The sequence below is a fragment of the Equus caballus genome, chromosome 18 (genome assembly GCF_041296265.1).
Source record: "Equus caballus isolate H_3958 breed thoroughbred chromosome 18, TB-T2T, whole genome shotgun sequence".
Lineage (NCBI taxonomy): Eukaryota > Metazoa > Chordata > Mammalia > Perissodactyla > Equidae > Equus > Equus caballus.
In genome coordinates this window covers 5,523,328-5,539,763 of record NC_091701.1, presented here as the reverse complement: position 1 = coordinate 5,539,763, position 16,436 = coordinate 5,523,328, and positions in this window count along the sequence as shown.

The window sequence follows — 16,436 nt, the reverse complement described above, 5'->3', positions numbered from 1 at the left end:
CACAAGGTCACAATACTAGTAAGTGGAGGATCCAGGACGTCAACACATGCAGTTTCTCTGGAGTCTGTTCTTTATCATTTTGTTTCACAGCATCTCCTGCATGTCATGCATATCACTTGAAAGTTACATGTTGCATAAAAATATTTGTTATTTAAATAATAAATGGCAGTCTCAGGCTTTGAGCCAGCGTCTCGCACCAAAACCAGTGCTTTTTCTGCTAACGTAGAGGTTCTCAGACTTTTGATTTCAAGTATTCATAAAGTAAGATTTTAAAATTACCACCTAACAATTCTGTATTGCATATTTGAAAGTTGCTAAGAGAGTAAATCTTGAAAGTTTTCATCACAGGAAAAATAATTCTGTAACTATGTAAGGTGATGAATGTTAACTAGACTTATTTTGTGATCGTCTCACAATATATACAAATACTGAACGACCATGTTGTACCCCTGTAACTAATATAATGTTATATGTTAATTACGCTTCAATAAAAAAGAGTAGATTAGAGTCTATAACTAAATGTCAATTTTAGAGGTCACTTCCAACAGCCTTCCTCTGAAAACAAAAATTGAAAATGATATTCCATTAGTTTGCTAGGTGAGGTTTTGCATCCTCTTGAAGCTTTCTGCTCTGAAATGGCTGATTTCTTCCAATGTGACTGGCGAATTTCTGTGTAGATTTCCTCCTGCTTCTGAGTTGGCCATCATGATCCTTAGTGACATCCTCAGGAGGCGAGCTCTTGCTCACCTGTGGGAGGCCTGAGATTTGTCTCTGTGACTAAGAGGATCAAATATCCATCTGCAGTCAATGCATAAGCAACTTAATTCCATTCCTAATGGTCACTCCAAGGGGTTCCTCTTAATGACTGAAAAGTGTAAGGGCAACTTATTTGTTCTTATTGCCTTTTCTCTTTTTAATTAGGTTATTAAAGGGACAGAATCATATCAGCCATTTGTATGCTCATTGTAATAAAGCTAGCAGCAATCAAATCAATTTTAAAATGGCCAATTAAAGAAACACAATTCCTAATTCATAAGTTCAAGACAATTTAAATCGGGGCAACTGGTTTGCATAATAGAAATAATCCAATTGTTACTTATCTTCACATCTTTTTTATTTAATAATATTTATAGATATTGCTCTGTGTTTTATGAATATTAACTCAATGCTCCTAACAGCACTCCTAAATTATTACCCATTTTACAGACAAAGAAACTGAGTCACAGAGACTTAAGTGACTTGCTTAAGTTTACACAGTTTGTAAAGGATGGAGTACAGATTTAAAACCTGGCAGCCCAGCTCCCCCAGTTATTCTGCCTTATCTCCATCAGTGAACTAAGACATTGGTTTCATCCTTCCAACACCTTTATTCTCGCCTCCTTCCCATTGTAGTGTTAAGAGAGGTGAACTACGTCAGCAAGAGAGAGAATACAAAGACCTACTTATGTGCTGTTGACCTGCACTGAAGAATGTGCAGTCTGGATGAAATTCCACCCAAAGACATACTGAAACAGACACATGGGAGAGAGAGACAGAATTTTTAGTATCCACACTGGGCACACATGGTGCTGATTGAAATGCAACTGAGTGTTAACAGTAAAAGCTATTCCCATCATGTCCTGGACCCCATAGTGCTAAGAAATAAACTTGAATTCTTTCTAGTAAAGGAATGAGACAATATGCATTGCCAGTCATTTCAGAGCCTAGCAGCAGTGTTACAGGAAGGAGTTTGATATTTATTCATCAAAGGACTTCATTAGGTACATTTATTTTTCTTGTCCATCTTCCAGATGGGTTCACTGAGCCTTACAGATATGATGTTGTTGCTTAAAGGTACACAGCCTCTAAGACAAGACTGAAATCCTAACTTAAATGTAGAGCTTCTTTTTGGAGGTATCTCCTTATATGCTATTTTGAAAACAACCAACCAACCCTGAAAGCACACCTCACTAAGGAGAGGACGATTTTCCATATAAAGTCCAGTGATAGATGACCTTTGCTTACATTTCATGGCTTATTCTTTCATGTCTATAATTATAAAAGTAAAGGCATTATGTATCAAGTTGATTCTTGGCCAATTACCACCATTCTGTGCCTATATTCAGTTTTGAATTATCTTAGTGGGTAACGACAGCCAGCCCTTGTGGTCTAGTTGTTAAGATCCGGCACTCTCACTATGGTGGCCAGGTTCGATTTCCCGTCAGGGAACCACATCACCCATCCATCGGCTGTCATACTGTGGCGGCTGCATGTTGCTGTGATCCTGATAGCTATGCCACTGGTATTTCAAATACCAGCAGGGTCACCTTTGGTGGACAGGTTTCACTGGAGCTTCCAGACTAGATAGAGTAGGAAAAAGGAACTTGACACCCCTTCTGAAAAAATTGCCCACGAAAACTATATGGACAGCAGTAGAGCATTGTCTGATATAGTGCAGGAAGGTGAAAGGATGGCACAAAAGACAGGCACGGTTCCTCTTTGCTGTCTGAAGTGTGGCTAGGAGTCAGAATCGACTCATGGGCACTAACAACAAAGGGAGAATGGGTCAAAAGGATAATTTTCCCCAAAGTCCAGAAATTTAGTCAGAAATGTAGTTTTCAGCAAACCTATTGTTTGGTAAAATACTCTTCTTTTTTTATATATTTTTCCCCTTGACATTCTTCTGTGCCCTGAAGCTAGACTATAAATGCTGCATCTACTTTAAGGCATTGGTTCCCAATTATATCTGCAATACTAAAAAAGAAAAGAAAACTCATTAAGGAGCTTCACTTGTGATTCTGTCATTATTCAAAAATTATGAGAGGTATTGCAAACAATTTCAGCTCGACATTTTCTTTTTATCATCTTGAATGCGTAATTAATTACAGCGAACTGACTTACATAAAAGTTGAGATTTTCATAGTTTTATTTTTAAGCAGAGATTATTCAGATTTGAGCATTATAAAAATGCCTACCATTTAAAAGATCAACATGTAATTTGGTCAAACTTTTCCGATTCTGAACAATAATGGAAGGAATAAGAGGTAAATAAATGGCAGATAAGAATATCGATGGATTTGTCTTTTAGAGCTTATACTAATCTTTTCTGGGTTGATAGGTACTTAAAAATATTCATCCAGATAAACATACTGCCAATCCTGCCTTTCATTTTGAATGAATCCCATTTCTTTTGTTTGCATTTAAATCCACTTTAAGGAGTCACAAATAAAATATATTATATCATAAGAATCATAAAATGCAGGTGTTGGGATGAAAGAGCATCTTAGCACCTGCGTTTTATGGGGATATAAAGGAGATATATATTACAGTTAAAAGAAAGTTTCCTTTGCCTTTGTTTCCTCTGAGAAAGAATTTTAAAGTATTTGATCCATGTAGAAAGAAACATGCGAACTAGCAATGTGTTTAAAAACAAAAAGGGAAAAAAAGGAAAAGATAGAGAGCCTTACTTCAGCGTAGGAACAGCCATGTATAAATGCTATAAGTAAGATGCTTTAATAAATGACATTATACATATAAAACATGAAAATACTTAAGACTGCACATGCAATAACTGCCACTTATTACTTTCTAGTTCATTTGTGCTTCTAAGAAATCAAAGTGGGCTACATGTCAAACGTAGTCACCACACCCAAGACTCATTCTTGGCTTTGGGCCCCTGAGTTACAGGTGTGCTTGGAAATAATCTGGAAAAAATGACAGGTGAATCCTGGGTCAGCTCTGACATCCTCCAAGACTCCAAACAAATGCAAATTTGTGAATCAAAGGCAACCACAACCAATCCAAGTCTGTCTCCAGCAGCCAGGGCATTAAAGTAATGTTAAGAGAATGTCTCTAACAAAGCAAGATCAGCTTCACCAGTGGAGAAGATCCACCTGTCCTTGAAAGGGCTTGAGGTACAGAGTCAAGCCTCAGGACCAAGTAAATACCTGTGAGCTTTTTAAGTGGATGCTTCCCTTCGGGTTTGTATTTATTCATACCTTGATTTCTAATGGTTCTGAAGCCTGACTCAACCTTTTACCAAGACAAAACAGGTAGAAATGAGCTGATGCTCTGAACTTTCTTTAGCTCCAGGAAGGCCTTCACCAATGGCCTCACATACTTGCTGCTGAAGCCTCCAATGTTTCATGCTAAAGAGTGACTGGCAGAAGGTGTCCTCAGTCCATTCTTTAATCGAGCACTGCCAAATTTGATGCTTAGAAATGTTCAACAAAAAATGTTTTCTGTTAGACTATTGCTGCTCTTAGTACAGAATTCATTTACTAACAGAATAGATTCAAGGACAAAATTGGAAAGCTGCTGCATTTGGTCAGTAAGACTGTTTTTCCAAAGAGGTCCTCAGTGGGGGCCTTCAGATGTGCTATGTACCATAGGCAACAAACTGTCAAGGACCGAATGCTAACTGGGCCTCTGGGGGAGAGAGGTGGCAAGGGTTGGACTAGATAACTTTTCAGATGAGAGAAAAGCAGTGGAATAAAATCAGCATGGCCAACTTTCTGGAACAGAGGACCATTAGAGAGGAAAGTTACATTTTAGGGTCAAAGATGACTGTTTCTAAAAACTAGTGAGAAGAAAATAAGGGGAGAAAAACCCAAAACAATAGTGGGTAATTGTGCAGCCAGGACACGCAAGCCATTCCCTGTGGTTCATTTGTGTTATCTTCTCTAATGCTCATGGCCGCCCTGCAAGGTAGTGCTGCAATCTCCTCTTCTAGACGGCCAACCTGAGGTTCAGTCATATATATTTCCATTTCAACTGAAATTAAGTTCTGAAAGAGGATTGCCTATCCTTTCGTGTGCACAGCTTTTCCTACATTGAACTTCAGTTGTTTTTCCTCATGCAAGAGTTTGCATTTTCCTAACAGTCACACCGGTGCTCACTTCCTGCATGAGGGAATAAAGAGTCCATCTCGTGCAGCTTAGCATCGTCCTACCACTTACAGACACTCTCAAAATCCAAACTTGTAGCTCTTGCTGATGTTCATATTTGGGTCACAAGTGGCTTCATGTCACTTGTAATGCGTATTTGCCAAAGAAAAATAAAGTCAATCGCTTGATAGTAACTCACAGAACATTTCTCATCGATCAAATTATGGTAAAAAATTTTAAAATGTAAAGATCTAAAATCTGTTCTTGAAATAGTTACAGTTATGGGGCTCAGCATTCAGAATGAATGAAAAAAATAATAATTGTGTTCCCTGGAGCCCTGAAGTTTTAATTTGAAGTTTGATATATTGTTTATATTTTTGTCATACCATTCTAAATATTCCGTGCAAATTTAGTTAGAATCTAATGACTTATTCTCATTTCATGAGGTAACAAATGAATAGACATTAAGACAGAAACATAATTTTATTTCTATGCTTTAGCATCAAAACTCTCCAAGACAATAAATGTTGGCCAGATTATCTTGCATGAAATAAAGTGACACCTTTTATTTTGATTCTGAAGAAAAGCAGAGAGAAGAGATGAGATGAAATTTAAAAATGGAGTGAAGCCATAGGGCAAAGTGAGGTAAAGAGGAATAGACAGTCCCACAGTGGGACTGCAAAGGGTTTCTTAAACCCACTGTGGTCAAGGGCTCCATCTGAAACTGCCTGTCTTATTTCCAGTCATCGTCTCCACTTTGTGATCATTTTGAATTAATACTAATGAAGGGACTGAATTATGTGTTTGGGGTAAAGGAAGTACATGGTGATGAGATGATCCTAATATGGGAAAGCAGTTTGAAGCTGGGGCGAGCAGTTAATGAAAGATGCCTAGAAATGCGCTGAACACGAAGGAGGCCTCTGAGCTTCCTGAGGGCAGGTGTAATGCCCTCTGAGCCCCGTTTTAGCTCGGGGGCTAGAAGCCCTCCATCGACAGCTTCATTACATGCATTTGACATGCAAGTACACATAAAGGTGCACATTTACTCACACATATGCACGTGTGTTTGGGTGTTTATTAAGAGCTATGTCTTTTACATGCCTTATTTAATCCTTGTAACCATTTTTGAAGTAATTTCCATTTGTATCCTCTGTTTATACATGAAAAAACAGGGCACAAAAAATTACTGTTTTGCAAATATATACAGTTAGAATGTTAAATACATTTATATATAATGTTATATGACGATTATACTTCAGTAAAAAAAGAGGAATTGGAGTTTACAACTCGAAGTGGAGTTCAAAGGTCACTTTCAACAGCATTTCTGGTTAGCAAGAAAGCAATTAATATTTTCATTAAACTTCATACTTAAAATTTATAACAATTCAAACTCTGAAGCTTTTAAATTCTAACTAAATAAATTCAAAGTTTACACATTAAATGTAGCTGAGACAGCTGACATAGAAGGGAATATTCTAATAGTGTTAGTATCAATAACAGTCCTTTAATGTTACTGTTATCTTCAAAAGGTAGTGAGAATTTTCAAATAAATGTTTCCCTTCCAAAGTACACTTCTGCGGGATAGCTGGCTAAAAGACAAATACAAATCTTGCAGAAGTTTGAAAAACCTTCCTTGTCGCTTTTTTCCCTGTCAAATTTAAACAAAGAATTTTAAATAAATGCTAAAAATGAATTTATAGGAAGAAAAGCAATGGTACACAACATATAAATATCCTTCCCACCATCTAACTGGAAGATTCAAACACTTAAATAGAGATTCCATAAACAAATTAAAGTACTATACGGTAAACGTAATAAAAGAAAAGGAAGCCTCTCTTTACTGCAGCCTTCCGTCAGTGCTAAAATAGGAACACTTAATCTCAGGAACAGAAAATCTAAACCCTTCACAGTTAAAATAGCATTTTAATGTATAGCTTAATGTTGCAGGGGCTTTTCAAACCTAAAAACATAAAAAACCCACCATCTTCTCAGTCATTATGTAAAAGAAGTTCAGTTTAACACCAAAATATATGGAAAAGCATTTCATTATTTGTATTTTTTTAATTTTATTGCACACTGATTTTCTCTATCATCATCAACTAGCCTTCTTTAGAAGCTAGTGACTTCATTAATGTCTGCTGGTTGGAAGGGTCGGTGGCGGACAATCTGGTGGAATATTAAGAAGCATAAACAGCATCCTTGCCCTCAGAGAAGTCTCTGTGAGACCAAGAGGGACAATGGAATCACATGTAAAAAGTAAGCTAGTGTGTGGCAATGGGAAAGACGCCGAGGCGGGGCTTTAGGAAGTGAGAAAAGGAAAGATCAGTGTGTGGACACTGTGAAGAGGTTCTCAACCCTCAAAGACATGCATGCATTTTAATTGTCCCCTATTTAACGCTCCCTTTCGTGTGCTTTAAAGAAAAATGCAATTTAAATGCCGTAGACGGCCAATGGGTGCATGAAAAGATGCTCAATATCACTAATCATCAGGCAAATGTAAATCAAAACCACAATCGGATATCACCTCACACCAGTAAGAATGGCTATTACCAAAAAAGACAAAAAATGACAACTGTTGGCAAGGATGTGGAGAAAAGGGAAGCCTCATGCACTGTTGAAGGGAATGTAAATTGCTGTATCTGCTATAGAAAACAGTATGGAGGTTTCTCAAAAAATTAAAAATAGAACTACTATATGATGCAGCAATTCTACTTCTGGGTATTTATCTGATGGAAACAAAAACAGTAATTCGAAAAGATATATGCACCCCTTGGCTATTTACAACAGCCAAGATATGGTAGCAACCTAAGTGTCCATCAATAGATGAATGGATGTAGAAGATGTGTATATATGCACAATGGAATACTACTCAGCCATAAAAAAGAATGAAACCTTGCCATTCGTAACAACATGGTTGGGTCTAGAAGGTATTATGCTAAGTGAAATAAGTCAGACAGAAAAAGACAACTACTACATGATTTCTCATGTATGTGAAATCTGAAAAATAAAACAAACAAACAAATAAAAAAGAAACAGACACATAGACATGGAAAACAAATCAGTGGTTGCCAGAGGGGAGGAGAGTTGGCGAGGGGCGGGAGAGAAAAAGGTGAAAGGGATTTAAAGTACAAGCTTCTAGTTATAAAATAAATGTTGTGGAGTCATAAAGTAGGGCATAGACAATATAGTCTATAATATTGTAATAATTTTGTATGGTGACAGATGGTAACTAGACTTATGGTGGTGATCATTTCATGATGAATGTAAATACCAAATCACTATGATGTACACCTGAAACTAATATGATGTGGTGTGTCAATTATACTTCAATTAAAAATTTTTTTAAAAAATGGTAAACAAACGTCATCCTGCTGCATCCCAGACCTTTTTCTCAAGAAAACAAATGGCGCATTTGCTCATCTACCTCTTTTCACACGTCCAAACTGGGGCCTTTGAAGACAACAGGTATATTGATTCGTCTTCAGAGAAGGTTCATTCATTACCCTGTGGGTTTGATGATTAGACTGATACTGCAAATCCTGAAGTTTGTTAATTAATTTTTAAAAAGAATACTTCTGCTCAGCTTTAGAATTGAGAAAATTCGTTTCACTAAATTTCCATGAGACTGGAAAGAAAGCTCCAATTTTTAGGCCTCAATGCCATAATTATTTTTTCTCAAATATAGATTTCTTAGCAAAAAAAAATTACATGGAATTTTGCTCTTTATATGTTTCCTTTCAGAAACATTAAACTTAAATAATTTAAAGAAAACAAATTTAAACATTGTTCGTTAAACTGAAGAAATGAATACCTGTAAGTATTTAGTTTGTGACTTGATGAATAATAATATTGCTATGTTCTTCTTTTATACATATAAAGAGTTTACTCAAAAGTCTTTTGCTATAGCTTTCCATAAACACTATTCTCCCAACAAGCACATTCAGTACTGAATGTCTGCCTTGCTTTTAATGTAGAGGCAGATTCCTTTCTCCTTTTTTATGAGCCCTTTTTATCTGATCCTTTGGTTTTTCCCACAGATAAGCACTATTTTGTACACTGTGGTGATGAGATTACACAGTTCATCACATTTGAAAATAAAAATCACATTTTGATTAGGGTAACAATTGAAAGAAATTACCTTATTAATGAGCCCCATGACAGAAGATCCTTAGGAATGGCAGTTCTTAACTCTTCATGTCAAGTATCTGAAGATAAATGTACATTTAGTTACAGACACCTCTTAAAAATACTGCAGCCCCTTCTGCTATCTTTCCCTCATGTTGAGCTCTAGAACAGAAGTAAGTGACAACTAGAGATCCCAAGTCAATGCCAGTTTTGTGGGAGAATTGCCTTTATAATAAATTCTATCTCCTTTCATTTACTTATTATTTGTTCATCAAAATATCCATCCACCCATCCACTCATCTCTCCAAATATCCTCCTATTCATGGTAGTAAGACTTGATCTGATCTTCAGAAGTAGGAGAATCAGGATAAAAATGGAGGAGCCCAGCTTCATTATTTTAAAAAATAAATCTTTATTTCATAACCAGGACAGATTTTTTTGCTCCATGTAATATTACATTTTAAAGAGACATAATTTCATATTCTTAAAATGTCAGATTCTAAATTGTTATTTGTACATTGTATTAAATGTCATGAAATTTTGCATTTAGATCTTTATGCCACTTCATGATCAATAATCTCCAATGTTTTCCTCATTATCTACTATCTTTCTTGCTAGGTAGGCAGTTTTGTGTCCTTCCATTCACTTGCTCATGCATTCATTTTACATGTATTTTATATGAATGAATGAATGGAATAATTCAACAGTCCCACACTGAGCCCCTGCTGTGTGTCAGACGTTATCCTAAACATTGCGAATACGATGCTAAATGATACGCCATCTCAAGGAACTTTGGACTAGTGGAGACAGACAAGTCAAGTAAGGATTGAATTTGTATGTGTCTCCTGTTATTCTCTGCACAATTCAAGGCTCTTTGGGAAGTGCTTCTCCACTATCAGAAGTCAGAGATGACTTCCTAGGAGAAGTGAATTACAAATCAACACAACCACCTTGGACCTTTAAGTCACAAAGGCCTAGATTTGAATCCTGGCTGACCAAATATCTAGTCTTAAAACTCTCTGAGCTTCCTCATCAGTAAGCAGTTGTTAATACCCTCTTGTTTTAATAGGACATTGTGAAGAGAAAACAAGACAATTATAGTTAATTCATCCTTTTAACAAATCTTTATGGAACTCCTAAATATTCCAGGTAGAGCAATGAACAAAGTCTCTGCTCTGACACTCTAATAGAGAAGAAAGACAATAAAGAAACAAGCAAATAGAAACACAATATAATGTTACGCAACTAAAAGTGCTATGACGAAAGTATCAATGGATGAGAGCTGGAGACTAAAAAAGGCAGTTTTAGATATGGGAGTTAAAGACTTCAATGATAATGTGACACATGGGCAGAGACACGAGTGACCCTTCTATGTATAAGAGATTTTAGGATTAAGTCATTTTAGACAAATTCACAGAGACAAATTCACAAAGTAGTCTGTTAAAGAGTAAAGAATTCAGTATAGTTGAACATAGTGGAAGAGAAAAAGTCAGAGATATAGGCAAGGGTGCATCACATATGGCCTTGCAGTGCCACCTCTGAATTCTTTTTTAAGTGTGTTGGGAAACTATTGGTGTGTACTGAACGTGGGAGTGACGTGACCTGACTCCGGATTCTCTGGTTGTTGTGAGGGAGAAACCTCCGAGGCTGCAGAGCACAGTGAAACAAGATTAGTTAGGAAGCTATTGTGATTAGGCTAGGTGAGAGATAATTGTCTTTTGTAAAAATGTTCAATGATTGGAAGTGGATGCTTCAAAGTACGTTTGAAGGTGGTACCTCCAAACTATGTGTCAGATGTGGTTTTCAAGCCATGGTGTGCTGGTAAATGTTTAACAACTCTCTGAAAATGAAAAGTCCTTATTTGTAACATTTGCCAGTTTCACTCTGCACATACTCCCAACATGGTTGACTCCAAGCTATGAGTGTGGCGTCACTGAACACAGAGTTGGAGAGAGGTGTGCAGGATCCATTCTTCTGAGTCAATGCCAGCCAGCTCAGCATGCCATTTGTGGGAGACAGCCTTGAAGAAGGTCTTCAGCAATCCCCACCTACTGGTACTGGTATCCTGGTGGAATGATTTCCTCCACTTGAGTATGAAAAAGATGTGGCAAAAGTAATAGAATGTCACTTGGAAATCAGATAGCCAAAAGACTGAGATTTTCATCTAGGGCACACACTCTTGTTCTCTCACTGGCTCTCTCTTGACACACTCGGTCTCCCCCTCCAACTCTTGAGTCACTCACATTGGGGACAGCCAGGTGCCATATTGGAAGAGGCCCCATGGGGAGGCTGGAATGACAAGGAAAGGATCTGAGGCCCTTATTCTACTGCCCAGGAGGGATGGAAGCCTGTGAAATACCTCATGAGAGAGTCTGGAAGAAATGCCTCAGTCTCAGTAGAGTTGGCGCTCACTGCAGCCCTGGATAAAAGTTTTACCGTAACCTCATCAAAGACTTTAAGCCAGAGATCTGCAACTAAGTTGCACCCTGACTCCTGACTCACAGAAATTGTAAGATAATAAACCACTTAATTTCAGCCATTAAATTCGGGGCAATCTGTTATGCAGTAATACATGAGTAACACACAGTGTTTGTAAAAGAAAGAGAGAGGTTAGGATAACTCTAAGTTTTGGTGCCTGAGCATCTGGGTAAATATTGCTGTCATTTAGTGAGTCAGAAAACACTAAGCAAAAGTCAGGTTTGGGAATAGAAATCAAAGATTTGGTAAAATCATGACAAGCTTGTGAAATCTTTTCAACATCCCAGTGGAATTGTCAGATAGATAGTTGTTTATTTGAATCTGAAGTTTAGGGAAGACATTATGGATAAAAATACAAATTTGGAGACCATCAGCTGACCTTTAACTCCACAGAGTTAGCTGATATCACATAGAAAGTTAGAGCAGATTGAGATGAGAGAACATCAGAGGATACAGCATTGAGGAGGGAAGACACAAAAGGAATGTGGAATGTGTGAGCCTGAGTGAAGGAACTGTCTGAAGAAAGAGTGTGGTCAACTGTCAAATATGGGCTCTGAGGTAAGTGAGATGAATACGACAAATTCACTATTAGATTTGCCATTGTTGAAGTCTTTAGTGACTTTGATCAGAGTGTACTCAGCGTAGTGATAAAACCAAAGTTTCAAGAGAGAATGGGAGGTGAGCAAATGGAGGTAATAAATATTGACTAATTTCTTAGATAATGTCGCTATAAAGATGCGTTCAGAGTAACGGAGTGGTAGTCATGGGGATAATGCATCCATTTTAATGGATCATTTTAATGAGTCAGGGAAAGATTTAGCCACAAAGGGATGAAGAAGGTGCTTTCGCCCTGCTTTTCTTTCCTCGGTGAAACAAGAAACAAGATCAACAGCTGCAAATGAGAAAGGGTGATGGGTGATAGAAGTTTGAAGAGTTGTTAATAATGTAAAATAGTTTTTTCAGAAACTGGACAGTGTTTTGAGAAGAGATATATATTAGACTTGTTGAAAAATGCTGAGATCCACTTGAGGTTTTTCCCATCAAGGATTTTAAGTCATAGCAATCAGCATTTTTTGGTTTGTTTTCACCCTCTTGAAGGAACATAGTAGGCAAAGAGTGTATATAACCAAAGATGGCTTTCTTGGAGAATACAATAAAAGGAAAGGTTATTAGGGTGTGGGAAGGGTAGATTATCTGGAAGCACTCTCAAGGAGTTCCTCCTTCCACAGCCGGGAGAAAATTAGATGTCCCAGAGCAAACGAATAGCCTCTTCTTTAAGTTGAAGCAATGTCCCCAGAGTCAGTTATACTTAGGTTAGAGCAAGAAAATGAAGGAACTCTTCAGAGAAGAGGTTGAAGAAACAAGGGATATTGCTGATAGACCTGAGTTCTAGAAGCAGTTGAAGAATTTAGGGAATTGGAAGAGTGGTAGGGGCACCCAATTACAGGGTGTACATCCCTGTGCAGATGATGAAGACACGTGGATTTATTGTGTTGTGTCTGAGATAATAGAGATGAAGGACATGAGAGAAGTAATTTTCTATGTGTGTGAGTGTGTGTGTGTGTGTTGGTGGAGGCTGTTGTGTGTGGAAATTCAGTTGTTTCACCTCCTCCTAGGGAATGTTTCTGGAGGTGGGCGGTGGGGAAATGGGATCCCACCAGAGGAACGGAGAACTCCTTCAAACTTGACAGTGCTAGTATAAAGGGCACTGTATTTTAGCACCCAACAGAGTACAATTAGTACCTCCAAATCAATACCAGCATGAAACATTTGTGCAGGAGTATGCACTAATCTTTGAAAGAATCCTGCTTAATTCCTGATGTGGGTGGAAGATCAAAAAGAACTCAGCCTGTCTTTTGTTTTGACTTGGATGATGAAGGTCTCAGGCAGTGCCCTTCAGCAAATTGTATTTGTGAGACATTAAGAAGGCATGAGACTCTCTCAAAATGCCTTTTCCACACATTTGGTTCTCATTGAAGTAAAAAACAAACAAAACCATTTTGGAAATCTTATCAAGTTTCTATCAGCTAATTAATATTCTTTTAATCTTCCATTTTCTGCAGTTTAATTTAGTTGATGTTTCTAATTTACATAGAGACAACATTCTTAATTGATTTAATCCCAGCTTCTGTCTTTCCAGCAAGCCTATTGCTATTTATTGATTTTCATTAATATATGCAGACCTCAGATTTCAGCTTTGAAAGCCGAAAGGTCTCCTTTTGGGTGGTCTTTCCTTTTGTACCAAATTATAACAATTTTCTTTCTGCACCTGCTTATGACAGCCTAACCTGAATTCATTAATTTATTCATTGCTTTATTCAAAATATGTATTGAGTACTTATTACATCCAAAGCAATGTACTGGGCTTGTTTGTTGAGAGAAAATGATAACAAACATATAATAGCAAGGGAAAGGGTACCTCCTCATAGGGAGGGCTGAGTGAACATATCTCTGATGAAATGACATTTAGGCTGAGACCTGAAGAATGAAAACAATCCTTTATACAAAGGGTAGAATACAGGGATTTCCAACAGAAGGGAACCACACCTGCAAAATTCCTATGTATGTGTAGAGCCTGGTGGACTGCAGGGAGAAAGGAATGGGCAGCACTATGGAAGTTGGCAGGGATCTGTGTATGTGGAATTTTAGAGCCAGGATGAGGAGTGTGGATATTATTCAATATGGAAAGGAAATAAATGGAAAAGTTTTAGACAGGAAAATAACATTATCCTATTCATATGTGACAAAGAATGCTCAGAATGACAGTTTTCCTGTCAAACAGTAGTCACCACGTGTGTTAACATGTGCTTTAGAGTCAGAAAGATCTCGTCAGAAACCCTAGTCCTAATACTTACTGGTTACAATACATTTAAAATATTTTATCTTTAGATGTGTTGTCTGTGGAAGGGGAATGATGATACAATTCTTGGTGTTGCTTGAACAATTGAAGGCATTGTAAAGAACACAACATGATGCTGGCACAAAGGAGATACTCAGTATGTGAATTTTCTGGAAATTTAATAATTTATATTAGCTAATCCTAGCTTGTAAGGATGTAATGTAAATAGAATACATAGGACATTTTGTTTTATTTAAGGAGGAGAACAAAAGAAATTTATACAGTCGTTTAACTGCTACCACAATCAAAATATAAAACAGCCCCATCACACTAGAGAAATTACCTCATGTCCCTTTTTAACCAATCCCTTTCCTCCTCCAGAGGAGAGGTACCAGCAATCTGATTTCTGTCTGTATAATGAAATGCATCCCTATTGTTGCATCCATCAATAGTTCATCTATTTTTATTGCTAAGAATATTACCTTGTACTACATTCCCCAGTTGATGAACATTTAGGTTGCTTTCAATTTTTGGTTCTTTTGAATAAAGCTCCTATAAACATCTGTTTATAGGTCTCTGTGGAGACATATGTTTCATTTCAATTGGGTGGATTCCTAGGAGTGAGATTGCTGCGTCTTATGATGATGTTTAACTTTATAGGAAACTGTCAAAGTGCTTTCCAGAGTGGTTATACCGTTCGTTATTCACACAAGCCTTATATGAAATTTCAGTTGCTCTGCATACTCTTCAGCACTTGGCATTGTCTTTTTTTTTTTTTTTTTTTTTCCTTTTTCTCCCCAAAGCCCCCCGGTACATAGTTGTGTATTCTTCGTTGGGGGTTCTTCTAGTTGTGGCATGTGGGACGCTGCCTCAGCGTGGTCTGACGAGCAGTGCCATGTCCGCGCCCAGGATTCGAACTAACGAAACACTGGGCCGCCTGCAGCGGAGCGCGCGAACTTAACCACTCGGCCACGGGGCCAGCCCCGTCTTTTTAAAATTTTTTTAGTTGTAATGAACCTAATTGATTTGTAATTGCATTTCATTTATCTTTTTTAAGATATAAGTCAGTTCAATTTGTGATCCTACCAAATTTAATTGAGTTAAATGACCTAATAGATTCTTCTTCCTTTCTGTTCATTCCAATTTTTATTGATTCTGTAAACATTTACTCAGCACCTACTAAGAGTTCCTGAGGAGGGGTTTGCCCAGTGGTGTAGTGGTTAAGTTCACATGCTTCGCTTCTGCTGCCTGCGGTTCACGGTTTCGGATCCCAGGCGTGGACCTAGCACCATTCATCAAGACGTGCTGGAGCAGCATTCCACATAAAATAGAGGAAGATTGGCACAGATGTTAGCTCAGTGACAATCTTCCTCAAGCAAAAAGAGGAAGATTGGCAACACATGTTAGCTCAGGGCCAATCTTCCTCAGACAAACAAAAAAAAGAGTTCCTAAGGAGTTCATGTCCTAATGATAATACAATGTGGCAACTGCTGGCAGAAAGAACCGATGGCTTAATGAGAATACAGTAGTTGCACAAAAGAAATTTCCCTAATTCAGAATAAGCTAAATCTTGAAAGATGAGAGAGAGTCTGTCTGTGATGTAGGAAGATGAAGGACATGCAGACAGATAGTAGCAGAGAAATGTCCAAAGTCATTAGCGTTTTTTAAGCTACATGTAATTAAGTTCAAAATTGAGTAGTATGGATACTACAAATGGTGACTTGGTCCTCTTTATCTGAAATTTGGGTGTCTGGAGCAGTTGACCATTTTCTGAAAATGAGAATTATCCTTGAAAAATGTCCTTCTAATATATATACTCTTTTTCGTATTACAAAGACTTTTCCATTATAGGGTAGTTATATATTTTTCTCAGTGGCAGTCAAAAGAAACTGGCATTATTCAACCTCTCCTTACTTTCCAAAATTTGATATCTGATGCAGTTTATTTATAGTGAGAGTAGAGTCCCACATGACCAAAAATCAGATTAATATATTTTCTGTTCCCACCTGACTGGTTTCCTAACTGCCCACCCCCAGACTTACTGAGCTCATTCCGGGTTGGCTTGACTACTTGAGCCACTGTCAATCACTTCTCTGCTTGATAATATGCAAACCTTTTGCTTATGATCT